Source organism: Kogia breviceps, chromosome 6, assembly GCF_026419965.1.
Source record: "Kogia breviceps isolate mKogBre1 chromosome 6, mKogBre1 haplotype 1, whole genome shotgun sequence".
NCBI lineage: Eukaryota > Metazoa > Chordata > Mammalia > Artiodactyla > Physeteridae > Kogia > Kogia breviceps.
This window is the reverse complement of record NC_081315.1, coordinates 32,228,740-32,246,022: the sequence shown is the minus strand read 5'-3', so window position 1 is coordinate 32,246,022 and position 17,283 is coordinate 32,228,740. Positions and strand designations below refer to the sequence as shown.

The 17,283-nt window shown below is 38.0% G+C and overlaps 1 protein-coding gene and 1 non-coding gene across 9 annotated transcripts in view; both read right to left on the bottom strand.

Moving 5' to 3' along the window:
* The window catches only part of ARFIP1 (ADP ribosylation factor interacting protein 1), a 125,623-nt gene that overhangs the window by 83,139 nt on the left and 25,201 nt on the right, over positions 1-17,283 (bottom strand). The gene's annotated exons all lie outside the window — the stretch shown is intronic.
* On the bottom strand, positions 7,528-7,600 carry TRNAE-UUC (transfer RNA glutamic acid (anticodon UUC)). Its single transcript has one exon. It is a non-coding gene; the product is annotated as a tRNA-Glu (tRNA).

The following is a 17,283-nucleotide window of genomic DNA, read 5'->3' as shown; positions in this document are numbered from 1 at the left end:
AGGCTGCCTGAAAGATTCTTGGATCTACAGACCACACTTTGAGAAACACTGGTATAGACAAATTTAACCAACATTTAGTGAAACTTGTTATGTTCAAGGCACTCTACTAGATGCTAGAGAATATTAAAAAAAAAAAAAAAAAAAAAAAAAAAAAAAAAAGATAAGGTAGGCACTGCTCTGTGGGAAAGTACCGCTGACTCAGTTTGGGAGACTGACTAGACACTAGACTCTTCAGTAAATATCTAGAACAGTAAGTATCTGCCCCTCTTTCTTTTGGATCCTCTAAAACCAAACCTTTTGGAATAGTTATAGATTGCATAAATCCTAGGGTCTTCCTATGCCAGATTTCTATTTCCTGGCAGCTCTAGAAATGTTCTGCTTCCCATAGATCCACATTTATATTACACTTCTACTCCTTATACAAACCTCTTTTTCTTTACCATGACAAATTTTATACATAGTAATGTTTCTAATGTCTGACACAAAATTTAATAGACTACCTCTACATCTTTGTATTCCCAGGGCAACACAATACAAATCTAAGCAAATAAATGAATACATTCCCTTTCAGTAAAGTCAGGTCCTTGAGGACAGAGACAGTCATAGCCATCTCTGTATCATTAGAGATTAGCCCATGGTTCTCAATAAATGTTTACTGAATGGAAAGGATACGAGCTACATCAAAAGTCTGATTTGTAGTTATGTAGGTGTTAAAATGATCATTATTCAATTATGTTCCACCCTCACTCTCTCCCTTGTCCCACCCATTGAGCATGTAGTCACACATTCGTTGCTTCTTATGGATATCACTGCAGTAAAACAAGCCAAGGGGAAATGTCGAAATAGGAAAACAAAACAAGTGAATTACCAAGTATCTCAAAATCAGTGTACTTAAATTATACGGAGACAGTTTTAATAAAAGACTAAAATATCAAACTGAACTTGGTTAAGCCAATGAAAAGAGAACTTTTATAATAAGGCAAAATCCTGTTAATATCACTTAAAACATTTCCTAGAAAACTCAGTTATTTCCTTGCATTCCTAAATATCTTATTAAAAAATACTAGTTTAAAAAATGCCATATTTCAGAGTTCACCTTACCACAGGCTCGAAACTAGTGAGGGAATTAATAAACTGACATCTCATGTAAGACTTGAAAATTTAAAAGTAAATTTCAGAGAGAAGATTTCAAAAGTTCAAGAGGGGAAAACAAAAACTTCTCTGCTTTAGATTGGATTCTGGGGGAAGAGTCTCTGAATGCAGGAAACTTATCATAGGGTTCTCCACTGAAGTGAGTGAGGGTAGTAAGACTGGACAGAGCTGCAATGCTGTTGTTCCATCATAGGCCTTAGCCAATCGTATATGGAGCACTGAAGCTGAGATGGCTCTTTAAAGTTGTTCCAAATTAACGGAAGGGGGCCAGGCCTTTGTACCCCCGCATCCCTACCCCTGGTTATTCGATGCAGGCTATCCCCTGGATAGGGGTATAATCGTGGACAAGGCAGTTCTCTTTGGCAGAGGCAATTCCTGGGGAGACTCAGCTATGAGCCCTCAGCAGGCATCACTCCTGGAAGGACAGCCCTGGTCCTAAAGGAGGTAACTAAGCCCCTCACCATAGCATCCACTATATCCTCCTTATTATTATTCTAAAGCAGCATCTACTTTAAGGATTTGAAATGTCTTATTTAAATTATACCTGGCTACTTATATGCATATATTTACAGACTTTCACTGATCTCTACTAAGAGAAACTGTCTCTTTCACAGTCCCCAATTAAGGGGTGGCCCCTGACTGAACCAAAGAAGAACCCCCGACACAAGGCCTTGCAAGCTACAGGTTTCAAGATAAGGCCGGGTTAGAAAACCATTGCCCAACAGAGGAAAGAGGAATTTTCTGAGCTAATCAGACTCTTTCTGAAGGTTTGAGTTGGGGATGCTGAGCGAAATCAGTCAACTAGGGTACTGGGAAGACAAATGAAAGCACAAGAAGAGCAAAGAGTAGAATTATTTTGATGAAAAGTCACAGCTTAAAAATTCACAAACTCTACTTGACAAGTGTTATCAAACTTGTCAAAGTTTGTTGACAAGGTGTTACCTGTATCTAGATCTTCCTCTGTTTCTAAATTATGACCTTAATCTGTTTTTTTTATTATGGTAAAAAACGTATAACCTAAAATTTACCATCTTAACCATTTCTAAATGTATAGTTCAGTAGTGTTATGTATAGTATTCTCATTGCTGTGCAATCTCCAGAACTCCTTCATCTTGCAAAACTGAAACTCTATACCCATTAAACAACAACTCTCCATTCCCCTCCTCCACTTCCCCAGAGCCCTTAGCAGGCATCATTCTGCTTTCTATTTCTATGAATTTGACTGTTCTGAATATCTCATACCAATGGAATCATATAGTATTTGACTTTGTATGACTGGCTTATCTCACTTTACATAATGTCCTCAAGATTCATAGCCATGTTGGACATGTGTCAAAATTTCCTTTCTTTTTAAGGCTGAATAATATTCCATTGTATGTATATACCACATTTTATTTATTCAGTCATCCACTGATGGACATTTAGGTTGCTTCCATTTCTTGGCTATAGTGAATAGTGCTGCTGTGAACATGGGTGTGCAAATATCTCTTCAGTGTCTTGCTTTCAATTCTTTCGGAAATATACCCCGAAGTGGGATTGCTGGATCACATGGTAATTTTATTTTAAATTTTTTTAGGAAACACCATACTGTTTTCCATAATGGTTGCGCAATTTTATATTCCTACCAACAGTGCACAAAGGTTCCAATTTCTTCATATCCTCACCAATAATTGTTATGTAAATTTTTAAAACAGTAGCCAACCTATTAAGTGTGAGGAGATATCTCACGGTGGTTCTGATTTGCATTTCCCTAATGATTAGTGATGTTGAGCACTGTTTCATATGCTTGTTGGCCATTTGTGTATCATCTTCGAAGGAACGTCTATTCAAGTCTTTTGTCCATTTAAAAAAATTGGGTTATTTGTGTTTTAATTGTTGAGTTGTAGGAGTTCTTTATATATTCTGGATATTAACCTCATCAGATATATGATTTGCAAATATTTTCTCCCATTCTGTAGGCTACCTTTTCACTCTGTTGATCGTGTCCTTTGATGTACAGAAGTTTTTAGTTTAGATGTAGTTCAATTTGTCTATTTTTATTTTTGTTGCCAGTGCTTTTGATGTCATATTCAGGAAATCTTTGCCAAATCCACTATCATAAGCTTTTCTTCTAAGAGTTTTATAGTTATAGGTCTTACATTTAGGTCTTAGATACATTCTGGAGCTGGTTTTGTGTATGGTATAAGACAGGGTCCAACTTGCATGTTGATATCCAGTTTTCCCAGCGCCATTTGTTGAAGAGACATTCCTTTTTTCCATTGAAGGGTCTCAGCATCTTGGCTTCTTTTGAGATCCCTATTTTCCTCACTGCCACTGCCTCCTTACAATATACCCAGATTACTTGAGGCTACTGGAGTTAAGTTTCTGCTCCTTGTGGTTAAGAGATGTACAGACACTAGGTATTTGGTCTCTAATCCAATCAGGAAGATTAAGATCTAGCTATCTAAATAATCATCACTCTTCCAAATTGTAAGATATGCTCTTACTTTCTTCCTCCTAAAAATAGTTGGTGATTCAACAGGTATTTACTATCTTCTATGCAATATGCATGGGATGAAACAGAAATAGAAATCAGATCTTAGGCTTCTAGGAACTAGAAGTATTGGTAAAAAATAATTACAGTACAGTGTGGTGAGCACCAGAGGGAAGACTTAATCAGAGGTGATATTTAAGTTGAATCTTATAGGATGACAGATGGGGACACAGTAAAGGAGAGATTCTAAATAGAAGGAATAACAGGAGCAGAATAGAAAGAGTCTAGTATATTCTAGAAACTGCAACTAAAGCAATTTGGGTAGAATGGTGATTATTCATTCATACAGTCATCGGTTCTACTAATTTATTGAGCTCTCTCATGTGCCAGGCACAATATCAGATACTTAGGATAGAGTGGTGAACAAAACAGACAAAACTCCCTACCCTCATAGAGCTCATATCCTAGTTGGGGAAAACAAATAAATAAGTACACATGTTATACAGTCATAAATACTAATGGGCATGTGTTCATGAATGTGCTGCTTTAAATAAGGTAGTCAGGGAAAACCTCAGAAGAGATATATTTTTGTGAGACCTGAATAAAGTGAGGGAGTGAGCCATAAAGATATCCGGGAGTCCAGAATCCCAGGCAGAAGAAATAGTAAATACAAAGACGGGGAGGTGGGAACATGCTCAGCTTTTCAAGGAACAACAAGAAGGCCATGCAGCTTGATGGCCAGAGGAGAACAGAAGGAAATGTCAGAGAGGCAGCGAAGGGCAAGAACATGTGCAGCTTTAAAGACCATAATAAGAACTTTGGATTTTATTCTTAGTGAAATGAGAAGCTACTTGAAGGTGTGAACGTAAGATTGAAATGACCTTGGGCTTCCCTGGTGGCGCAGTGGTTGAGAGTCCGCCTGCCAATGCAGGGGACATGGGTTTGTGCCCCGGTCCGGGAAGATCCCACGTGCCATGGAGCAGCTGGGCCCGTGAGCCATGGCCTCTGAGCCTGCGCGTCCAGAGCCTATGCTCCGCAACAGGAGAGGCCACAGCAGTGAGAGGCCCGCGTACCGCAAGAAAAAAAAAAGAGTGAAATGACCTGACTTATGTTTGAAAAGGATCACTCTTTTCCTGCTGTGTTGCACTAAACTATAAATGAGCAAAGGCAGAAGCAAAGAGAACAATTTAATGGAATAATCTAAGCGAGAAATAATGGTAGCTTGGAGTAAGGTGACAGCAGCTGAGGAGGTAAGAAGTGGTTAGATTCTAGGCATATTCTGAGGGTAGAACCAATTGGAATTCCTTACAGACAGATGTGAAAGATGGGAAAAACAGAGGTGAAGGACAACTACAGAGGTTTTTGGCCCAAACAGCTGGAAAGGTGGAATTGCTGTTAATAGACCTGGGCAAGACTGGGGGTGGAGCACAGCATAGAGAAAACAGCTAAAGGTTAGTGTAGGACATATTAAGGTTTATGTGGATAACGTTACCAGGCTCTTGGATACATGAGCCTGAGTCCAGAAGAAAGCCTGACGCTGGGGATAAGAAATTTAGAAGTCATCAGTGTGTAGATGACATTTAAACCCCTTGGATTGGATAAGATCACCTAGAACAGGGGTCAACAAACATTTTCTATAAAGGGCCAAATAGCAAATATTTTAGGCTCTGTGAGCTGTAAGGTCTCTGTTACAACTACTCAACTCTGCTGTTATAGCCCAAAAGCAGACACAGGCAATACATAAATGACTAGGCATGGATTTGGCTTGACCTCTGATCTAGAAAGTTGATGTAGATAGAAAAGAGAGGTTTGTAGACTGAGCTCTAGGACACCCTAATATTTGGACATGGGAGGAACTAGCAAAGGAAACTTATAAGGGATGGCAAGCAGGGTAGGAGGAAAACCACAATAGGAGGCTTCCAAGGACAGGTTTCTGCTTCTGGAACTAATGGACTAACCTCCCCAACTCTGCACAGAAAACAACTGTAAAAGCTGAACACAATTTAAAAAGCAATTAATTGAAGGCACTGGAGAGTAAAGAGACTCTGGTGGAGAGCACATGCTTGCTTGGAGGAGGGGAGATAGGGAGCTATGCAAGCCAGTTTCCATCTCCTTGGCTTTTAGCCTAAAACTAAATCCTATCTATGCTGTGCACCCAGTAGCTGCCAGAGCATCCAGGGGAAAACCAGTCCTTCTGAGTTGGGGAAAAGTTACACTCACAAAAGTAAAAGGTATGGGGGAATCCTGAAAAGGAAAGATCCAGAAAGGGGATTCCCAAACTCTGTCCACTCACATCTCTAACCCCTCAAAGTACCTGCACAGAACAGACTCGACTGAGCTCACCTAAAGCCAAAAGATCTGAATTGAGACCAGAGCTGCCACCCAAGAAACAGTTTGCAATGCAAGTCCAGCCAAGAAAATTATCAGCCAAAACAAAGGAAGCAATACTCACTGGAGAAAAATTACAGAATCCAGGATCTTCACATCTCAATGTTCAAAATGTTCAGGATACAATCCAAAATTATCAGGTATATAATGAACCAAGAAAATGAAACAGAATTCCCAAGGGAAAAGAAAATCAATTTAGTCTGGCTCTGACATGAACAAGAGATTGGAACTGACAGATAAGGATTTAAAAGACACTATTACAATACCTTCAGTTAAGTAAAACAAAACATTTTCAGTGAATCAAAAATCTCAGTGAAAAAAACAGGAAATCTCAGCATAGTAAAAATGAAGCAAATGGATTCTAGAACTGAAAACTACAATTTTTCAAAGAAAATATTCACTAGATGGACCTAGCCAAATGAAGATGACAGGAAAGAGTAAAGTAAAACTAAATTAAATCAATATAAATTATCCAAGGTAAAGAACAGAGAGAAAAAAAGACTAAAGAAAAAGAGCTTCACAGATCTGTTAAGAAAATATTAAATATTCCAATTTATGTGTAAGTAAAATACCAGAAGAAAAGGAGAGAGAAAAGGGTAACCTCAAAAGCAGCAAGAGAGAAAAAAAATATTATTATCAGAGAACAACAATCCAACTAATGTCTGATTTCTCATCAGAAACTATAAAGGCCAGAAGAGAGTGGGACACTGTGGTAAAAAGAAGAAAACTGTCCACCTAGAATTCTAGATCCAGTGAAAATATCCTTTAAGAATTAGAGAGGATATTAAGGATATTTTCAGATAAAACTAAGAGAATTCATCACCAGTAGACCTGAACTACAAGAAATGCTAAAGAAAGTTCTCAGGCTGAAGGGAAATAAAACCAGACAGAAAAAAATAGATGTTCAGAAAAGAATGAGAAGGAAATGAAATGGTAATTCCCTGGGTAAATGCAAAAAGCATTTTTTTTTCTTTTTGCCTTTTCATCTCAATTTCTTTATAAACCATAAAACTGCTTAAAGCAAATGTTAGAACATCATTATTGTGGTTTACAATGTATCTAGATATAATATACATAAAACAACTGTATTAAAGAACAGAGGGGGAGATAAGGGAAATATGGACCTAAAAGGATACAAAATTTCTGTTTTAAGAGAAAAGCAGTACATTATTAATTATAAGTGAAATATGAAAAGTTTAATATATATACTATAATCATGGCAACCACTAGAAGTATAATGCAAAGAAGTGTAACTAAAAAATTACCAGGAAAATAAAAGTGAAATTAAAATATTCAGATAATAAATAAAAAGGCAGGAAAAGAGGAGAGGAAAAATACAGAGGAAAGAGGTAAAAAACAAAGAAACTAAGAGGGTAGATACAAAATCAACTACATCAATAATGGCATTAAATATTATTGGACTAAACATTTTAGTTAAAAGGCAGAGATTGTCAGAGTGGAATTTTTATTTTTTATTTTCTTTTGGCCATGCCACGCATCTTGTGGTATCTTAGTTCCCCAACCAGGGATCGAACCTGGGCCCTCGGCAATGAAAGTGCAAAGTCCTAACCGCTGGACCACCAGGGAATTACCTGGATTTTTTTTTTTTTAATGACCCTACTATATTCTATCTATAAAGCCAAAGGTATAAATAGATGGAAAATAAATGGATGGAGAAAGATACACCATGCAAAGAGTAGGCATAAGAAAGTTGGCATGGTTTTACTAATATCTGATAAAAGTTTTTTTTTTAAGTATTACCAAAGATAAAGAGAGATGTTTCATAATGATAAAATGATCAATTCATCAGGAATATGTAACAGTCATAAATGTGTATGTTGGTTCCCATAATAGAGCTTCAAAATAAATGAAACAAACATTGACTGAATTAAAAAGAGAAACAGACAATTCCACAATCATCTTTGGAGACTTTACCACCACTCTTATAGCAACAGAAAAGAACAACTAGACAAAGAAAACTGGCATAGACACAGAAGATCTGAACACCATCAGCCACCCTGACTGATATTTATGGAATAGGAAACTTAATAATGGCAGAATACATATTATTTTCACACAAACATGATGTATTTAGCAAAACAGGTCATATTTGGTGCCATAAAACAAGACTCAATAAATTTTAAAAGAGTGAAATCATATAGAGAATGTTCTATGACCACAGTGGAATTTAATTACAATCAATCCATACAGATATGCAGGAAACCCCCAAAATTTGGAAATTAAATAACACATCTAAAAAATTAATGTGAAAAAGAAGAAACCACAAGAGAAAAAAAAATTTTGAACTGAATGATAATGAAAACACAACATAACGATATTTGTGCAATGTACCTAAAGCAAAGCTTAGAGAGAAATTTATAGTTTTAAATGCTTATATTTGAATAGAAGGAAGATCTTAAACCAACAATCTAAGATTGTACCTTAAGAAAACAGAAAAAGAGCAAATTAAACTAAAAGTAAGATGTAGGAAGGAAATAATAATAAAGACCCCAAATCAAGGAAATAGGTGGCAGGCAGTAGAAAAACTGGCTCGCATACTTCAAAAAGCTTAAGCTCATGAAAAATAAAAGTAGATGAACTGTTGCAGATAAAAGGAGACAAGATAAATGCCAGCTAAATACAATATACAATATGGACTGGATCACAAAATAGGAAAAAAAATAGCTATAAAGGATATTATTGGAACAACTGTAGACTGAATAATAGTACTGTATCAATTTTCTAAATAATTTTCTAATTTTGATAAAAGTACTGAGATTATATAAGAAAAAGTCCTTGTTCTTAGGAATAAAGGGACACGATGTCTGCAAATCACTCTCAAATGGTTGAAAAGAGAAGAAACTATATATATATATATATATATATATATATATATATATATACATATATATATAAAGAGAAAACATTAAAGTAATTGGGACAAAACAATGACTGGTGAATCTGGGGAAAGAGTTTAAGTCTTCTGCATGAAGTTTTATCAAAATTTAAAGATTGAAAAATAAAAATAACAAAAGAGGCTAGAAAAGTATGCAGGAGACTATCATGATGGACTTTATAAATGCCAGACCAAGAAGTGTGGACTTCTCTTAAAAGGGATAAGGGAGAAAGAAGCAGAAGAATCTGATCAATTTATTTTAGAGAACAGTCTGGAAGGAGGTTAGACTGAAGGGAAAGAAGGAAAGACTAGAAGTAGAAGAACTATTTAGGAGGTATTTTACAGTCCAAGTAAGAAATAATAAAGATCTAAATTAAGGTTGTGTGAATGGAAAAAGGTAGATTCAAGAGTTCTTTAGGAGGTGAAGTAAGAGACTTAACAGAGTGACTAGATTGTGGGGGATCAAGAAGGGGGAGGAATGTAGGATAACCCACGTCCCCTCCCTGCCCCCTACCCAATTTTTGGCTTGGGCAAGGAGAAAGACAAACATGTCACTCACCAAAGGGTACAGCAAAGTCCTGAGAGGCACAGACTGTTTCATCCATAAATGCCAATGATTTTCAACCCTCTCTGAATCTTAGAACTACCTGGGGAACTTTAAGTTTTAAAAGTTCACCAGGTGATTCCAATGTGTAGCTAATTGAGAATCACTGCTATAAGCAGGCACTAGACACTTTAAACAAACAAACAAACATAAAACTTTAGTATTGGGAAGGATCTACAAGTCATTCAGTTCAACTTGTCACGCAGATTAAAACCACAAATCAGATACTATTGTACACCCATTAGAATGGCCAAATTTAGAAAGACTGACAAAACCAAGTGTTAGCAAGTATGTGGATTCTCATACATTGCTGGTGCAAGTAAAAATTGGTAAAATCACCGTGGAAAACTTTTTGGCAGTATTTAACTATTAAAGTTAAACATATGCCTATCCTATGACCCAGCAACTCCACTCCTAGGAAATATACCCAAGAAATATATATGACCATCATAAAACAAATACAAGAATATTTATAGCAGCTTTATTCAAAATAGCTAAAAACTGGAAACAACCCAAATGTCCATCAACGGTAGAACGGATAAAGAAGCTGTAGTATAATCATACAATGGAACACTACACAGCAATAAAATAGAACCATGGCTATTAAAAACAAAAAATCTCACAGACAATCTCGAGCCAATGAAGCCAGACCCAAAGAGTACATACCATACGATTCAATTCAAAAAGAAAACCAATAAGGAACGATGGCTGTAGGCAGAACAGTGGTAATCTTGGTGTGAGGAAGTACTCAGTCATGATCTTGACTTCCGGTTTCGTTTCTGCATGGAAGGAGCTTGGGAGTCACCACTTCATTCTAACAACAAGTAAGAAGCTGAACAGACTAAAAAGTCAACAACTCTTCTTGGATTCGTAAAAGGGGGGACACAGGGCACACCACTACTCCCAAAATTGGAGAGACAGGCAAATGCAGGGAGCCATGGTTCACCACAGCAAAAAGCACCTCAGGAACCAGTGCTGGGGGAGGAAAACCTGAACTGTAATCAATGAGCTGCTGGAGGCTCAGTGTGGACAACTGTGAGAATTAAAGACTCCAGGGGGACCCAGTCATAACCAGGGTCCCACAATATTGAGTTTTGCTTCCAAGAGCCAGATGAGGTTACCCTTGCAAATATGGCAGAAAAACCCCCTCATCCTTCCAGCAAGTGGTGGAGAATTGAAACCACTGTGAAATACACCAAGCACTCTGTTCTGAACAAGGCCTGCCCTCAGGAGAAACCAGAACCTAACCTGCTTGGGTAAAACCAGCACCTAACAGAGATGAGGAAGGGAAATACCCAAACCCAGCACACTCTAACTATCCTGTTCCACCTAAGGGGAGGACAGAAAAACTGAGAAACCCTTGTGAAGTTCATAATCCAGAGGCACAGGCTCACTACGAGGCTGAGACCTAATCACAGGAGTATACAATGCTTCCCTCCTCCCTCACCTTACCCAGACATTGCTAAAGGCCTATTTACAGCAGTTCCTTTTACCTGATACATCGTGGCTGACTACAAAGGAAAAAATTACAAGGCTTCCAAAGGCAAAAAACACAATTTGAGATCACAGAGCAAGCATCACAATCAGAAATGGCAGGGATGTTGGAATTATCAGACCAGGAATTTAAAAACAACTATGATTGGGCTTCCCTGGTGGCGCAGTGGTTGAGAATCCGCCTGCCGATGCAGGAGACACGGGTTCGTGCCCTGGTCCGGGAAGATCCCACATGCCGCGGAGCAACTAAGCCCGTGAGCCATGGCCGCTGAGCCTGCGCGTCCGGAGCCTGTGCTCCGCAACGGGAGAGGCCACAACAGTGAGAGGCCCGCATACCGCAAAAAAAAAAAAAAAAAAAAAAAAGACGTAAAAACAACTATGATTATTATGCTAAGGGCTGTAATGGATAAAGTAGACAGCATGCATGAACAGAAGAGCAACATAAGCAGAGATGTAGAAATCCTAAGAAAGAACCAAAAAGAAATGCTAGAGATAAAAATCACTTAATAACAGAAATGAAGAATGCCTTTGACGGGCTTATTAGTGACTGAACAATGACCTTGGGGTAGGCAAACATTTCTTAGGAAACAAAAAACATAAACAATAAGAGAAACACTGATAACCTGGACTTCATCAAAATTAAAAACTTCTTTTCAAAAAGACACCATTAAAAAAACGAAAAGGCAAGCCACAGATAGGGAGAAAACAGATGTAAGATATGTATCTGACAAATGACTGGTATTCAAAATATATAAATAAATCTTAAAATTCAATAAGACAACAAACAACGCAAATAAAATATGGCCCAAAATTTTAACAGATGCTTCACTAAAGAAAACAAATGAATGGCAAGTAAGTGCATGAGAAGATGTTCAACATCACTAATCATCAAGGAAATGCAATTTAAAGCTACAAGAAGATACAACTATACACCCAATACAATGGCTAAAGTTTAAAAAGACTGACAATACCAAGTGTTGATAAAGAGTAACTGGAATTTGCATACATTGCTGGAGAAAATGTAAAAAACTACTTCACTTTGGAGAACTGTTTAGCAATTTCTTACAAAAGTAAACATACACTTGATCATATCACTCAGTCATTCTGTACCTAAGCATTCACAAGAAAAATAAAAACAAATGTCCCAAAGAGACTTGTATATGTGTATTCATAACAGCTTTACTCGTAAGAGCCCAAAACTAGAAAAAAAAAAAAAAGCTCATTAACAAGTTAATGGAGAAACAAATTATAGTACATACATATAATGGAATATTCCTCAGCAATATAAAAGAGTGAATTACTGATGCATGCAATAACTGTTGATCAATCTCATAATATTATGCTGAGCCAAAAAGAGCCAGACACAAAAAGAATACATGCTATATGATTCCATTTATACAGAACTCTAGAACACACAAAATTAATTTATCACAACGAATCAGCTGTTGCCTGGGAAGAGGGGTGGATAGGGGAGGACTGATGGCAAAGGGGCACAAGAAACTTTATCTGTATCTTTTTTTTTTTTCCGGTACGCGGGCCTCTCACTGTTGTGGCCTCTCCTGCTGCAGAGCACAGGCTCCGGACGCGCAGGCTCAGCGGCCATGGCCCATGGGCCCAGCCGCTCCGCTGCATGTGGGATCTTCCCGGACTGGGGCACGAACCCGTGTCCCCTGCATCGGCAGGCGGACGCTCAACCACTGCGCCACCAGGGAAGCCCTTTATCTCTATCTTGATTGTGATTATGGGTTTCCCAAGTTTATACATTTGTCAAAACTCATCGAACAGCATATTTTAAATGGATGCATTTTATCATATGCAAAATTTACTTCAATAAACTGTCAATTATTTTTTAAGGGTGAATTCCATTCTACCATCTCTAAGGACAGAGGATCTGTTTTGCCTGAAAGCCCAAAATCCACTCCCAGGGAGACATATCAGTCTGATGGGGGGAGGCATATGGCCCTGATCATGATCTTCCTTGCCCACCCACAAGGAGGAACGGACTTGCAGCTCTACAACCCAGTAGCAAATAAAGTTTGTCACCTTCCAAAATATGTGTTCATGACAAAAATAAATTAGGTCAATACCCTCTCACTATAAAAATTACTGCAGAATCCTAATTGTCACTTACAGACATATATTCCCTGTTTGATCCAGAGTCTGGAAATTCACACGCACTCACCTCTAAGAGAATATCTAACAAATGGCAGAGCATTAAAAAGTCCTCTGTTCCTCAGATCTGGTGTCCCTCATCCTAGATCTTTTAAGGCAGCCACAGAGGCAATGACTGGTTTGCCAAGTCAGACTTTTAGCCACGTACTGTGTATATCTCATTCTCTTGGCTGCCCAGCCACAGTCCCCCCCAGTGCTGGGGAAAGCCTCCATGTAAGTCTGGGGAAAGGCAGAGCCTGCTTCTTATTATATAAAAGCTCAGAACACCAGATAATCAAGCAAATATCTGGAGCCAGATTACTTGAGTTCAATCTCTGGCTCCTCCACATACTAGCTATGTAAACTTCCTAAACTTCCTAAAATTCTCTTTCCTCATCAGTAAAATGATAATAGTATTGTGCCTACCTTACGATGTTGTTGTGAGGATAAAATAAAATATAAAGTAATTAGAAAGGTATCTGGCATATAATAAGTGGTATATAGGTTACATTATAATTACTTGTTTCCCAAACTCCGGGGGCACTGCCATATGACCTTGGCTCTGCCAAATCAAAGGCACTTGCCCCAGACCTGGAATCAGAAACTAGCGATAACAATAAAGAGGAATAATGAGGAACTCACTCTGGGGCAGCCACAACTGTAGTGAGACCAAATGCCTTCAGCAGTGGCCACAGCACCAGGGGCACCACCCAGTCACCAGAGCTAGTCACCAGAGTCCTGGCAGTGAGAGGTGCTAGGGCCAGAGCTAAGCAATGGCAGCGACAGTGCCCTCACTGAAATCGTGCTGAACCGTGATTTGGAGCATACTCCCAGATATGGAGCCTGCATTCCGGTTTTCCAACTTTCCAGTAAGCTACCTCAGATCCTCTTAGTAAATGTCTTTTCTATGTAAGTGAGCTGGAGTTGGTTTCATTTGCTTGCAACATAAGATCCTGACAGCTGACCTTCAAAAAGTGGATAAATGTGAAAAGGTCTTATATTATCTTTATGAGTGCTTCTGCATACCAAGTGATAACTATGAAATGGTCTAGAAACTTTTGAGAATGTTAGTGAACAAGTTAGCTATGGAACTTGTTTGATACCTTCATGATTCCATAATCTGCCAATAATAATCAAAAAGCTGACCTTAATTAACTGCCTTCTACATGCCAGGCACTGTGCTCATAAGCACATTACAGGGAATATTTCATTTAACCCTCACAACTGCCCTGTAAGGTAGATAAGATTTTCCCAATTTTACAGATGAGAAAACTGAGGGCTAGGAAGGTTAAAGAATTTAAATAATTTAAATAATGTATCCTCTTGCAAATGGAGCCCTACCAGAATAGTAAGAGCTAACAATGAGAACATACCAAGTGTCAGGCACTGTTCTATATGTTTTTCACATACTAACTGATTTAATTCTAATTTTGCATTAACTCATTCAAACCCACCACAACTCGTGAAACTAGATACCATTATTATTCCTGTTTCACAGGTAAGAGAACAGAAAGATTTAAGAAATGTGCTTAATGACATGCAGCTAGCAAGTGATGAACTGGGATTCAAATCTGGCAGTCCGGCTTCAGAGACCTTATTTTAACCTCGACATTATACTGCCTCCCTAAAGGTGACTGAAATACATCAATGGGCCATGCCAACCAATATATATGCTTTCAGATATTTATGAGTCAAACGTACTGCTTTCTTGATGTTGACAACTTGTACTGTTGTTTCTTCTGTTTCCATATCAACCTGCACTACTCTGTGCTACTTGTCTAATCTGACCCTTCACTTCCAACAATTCAAGATTGAAGCAACAGCCTCCAATTATATCATTATTGCTGCCTTTTGCTAATAACAGAGCCCTAGAGACAGCTGTGAACAGGAACTTCCTACTCCTAGCTGTGGGAGGTTGCAGAATTAAACTAGGACATCTGGGAATCAGGAGCTTCAGGATATGGACTAAGCCTGATGCTGCAAATGGCATCAGCTGCCAGAAAATATGCATATTATTGATCCTGATAACTCCTTGGTTAGCAATTGGGGTCAATTTTAGTACCCATCCCCCCAAACAACGTCTAGAGACATTTCTGGTTGTTCACGCTGGAGATGGTGTGCTACTGCAGGCTTCTTGAAGGTACAGGCCAGGAATATTGCTAAAGGTCCTTCAATGCATAGGATAATCCCCCACAATAAAAAATCACATAGCCAAATATGCCACAGAGTCAAGGGTGAAAAACTCTGTAAATAGCCTGATGCTATAAACTGCTTCTTATAATAGCAGGCTCAATGGGTCTTAATACTTACTCATTTTATCAAATTACCCAAGACATTTTTCACAGAAGTAAATCAAATAACCCTAAAATTTATATGGGACCACAAAAGAACCAGAATTGCCAAAGCAATCCCAAGGAAAAAGAACAATGCTGAAGGCATAACCCTCCCAGACTTCAGACAATACTATAAAGCCACAGTAATCAAAGCAGTGTGGTATTGGCACAAAAACAGACATATGGATCAATGAAACAGAATAGAGAGCCCAGAAACAAACCCATACACCTATGGTCAATTAAGCTTCAACAAAGGAGGCAAGAATGTACAGTAGAGAAAAGACAGTCTCTTCAGCAAATGGTACTGGGAAAGCTGGACAGCCTCATGTAAATCAATGAAGTTAGAACACACCCTCACACCATACACAAAAAAACTCAAAATGGCTTATCGACTTAAATATCAGACATGACACCATAAAATTAGAAGAGAACACAGGCAAAACATTCTAGAAGAGAACACAGGCAAAATATTCTCTGACATAAATTGTACCAATGTTTTCTTAGCTCATTCTCCCAAGGCAATAGAAACGGAAGCAAAAATAAACGAGTGGGACCTAATCAAACTTATAAGCTTTTGCACAGCGAAGGAAACCATAAGCAAAATGAAAAGACAACCTACGGACTGGGAGAAAATATCTGCAAATGATGTGAACAATACGGGCTTTATTTCCATATTATACAAACAGCTCATACAACTCAATAACAAAAAAACAAACAACCCGATCAAAAAATGGGGAGAAGACCTAAGTAGACATTTCTCCAAAGAAGATATACAGATGGCCAACAGGCACATGAAAAGATGCTCAACATCACTAATCATTAGAGAAATGCAAATCAAAACTACAATGAGGTACCACCTTACACCAGTCAGAATGGCTATCATCAAAAAAATCTACAAAGAGCAAATGCTGGAGAGCGTGTGGAGAAAAGGGAACTCTCCTGCACTGTTGGTGGGAATGTAAATTGATATAGCCACTATGGAGAACAGTATGGAGGTTCCTTAAAAAACTAAAAATTGAGTTGCCATATGATCCAGCAACCCCACTCTTGGGTATATATCCAGAGAAAACTATAATCTGAAAAGATACATGCACCCCAATGTTTATAGCAGCACTATTTACAATAGCCAGGATATGGAAACAACCTAAATGTCCATCGACAGATGAATGGATAAAGAAGAAGTGGTGTATATATACACAGTGGAATATTAGCTGTAAAAAAAGAATGAAATAATGCCATTTGCAGCAACATGGATGGACCTAGAGATTATCATACTGATGTAACTCAGAAAGAGAAACACAAATACCATAAGATATCACTTATATGTAGAATCTAAAATATGATGCAAATGAACATATTTACGAAAAAGAAACAAACTCAGAGACACAGAAAACAAACTTATGGTTACCAAAGGGGAAAGGGGGTGGGGGAGGGATAAATTAGGAGTTTGGGATTGACAGATACAAACTACTATATATAAAATAAACAACAAGGTCCTCTGTATAGCACAGGGAACTATACATAATATCCTGTAATAAACCATAATGGAAAAGAATATGAAAAAGAATATGTATCTATATGTATAACTGAATCACTCCACTGTACACCAGAAACACAACATTGTAAATCAACTATACTTCAGTTAAAAAAAAAACTTACTTTAATGTCATAAATGTAACCCATTTCAAAGCAAGACCAACTGCACTGGGGGAGGATAACTCCCCCATGCCCTCCTTTGGTGCACCACTTAACACTATCCATCACTCCAGAGAACTTTCTCAACACTACAATA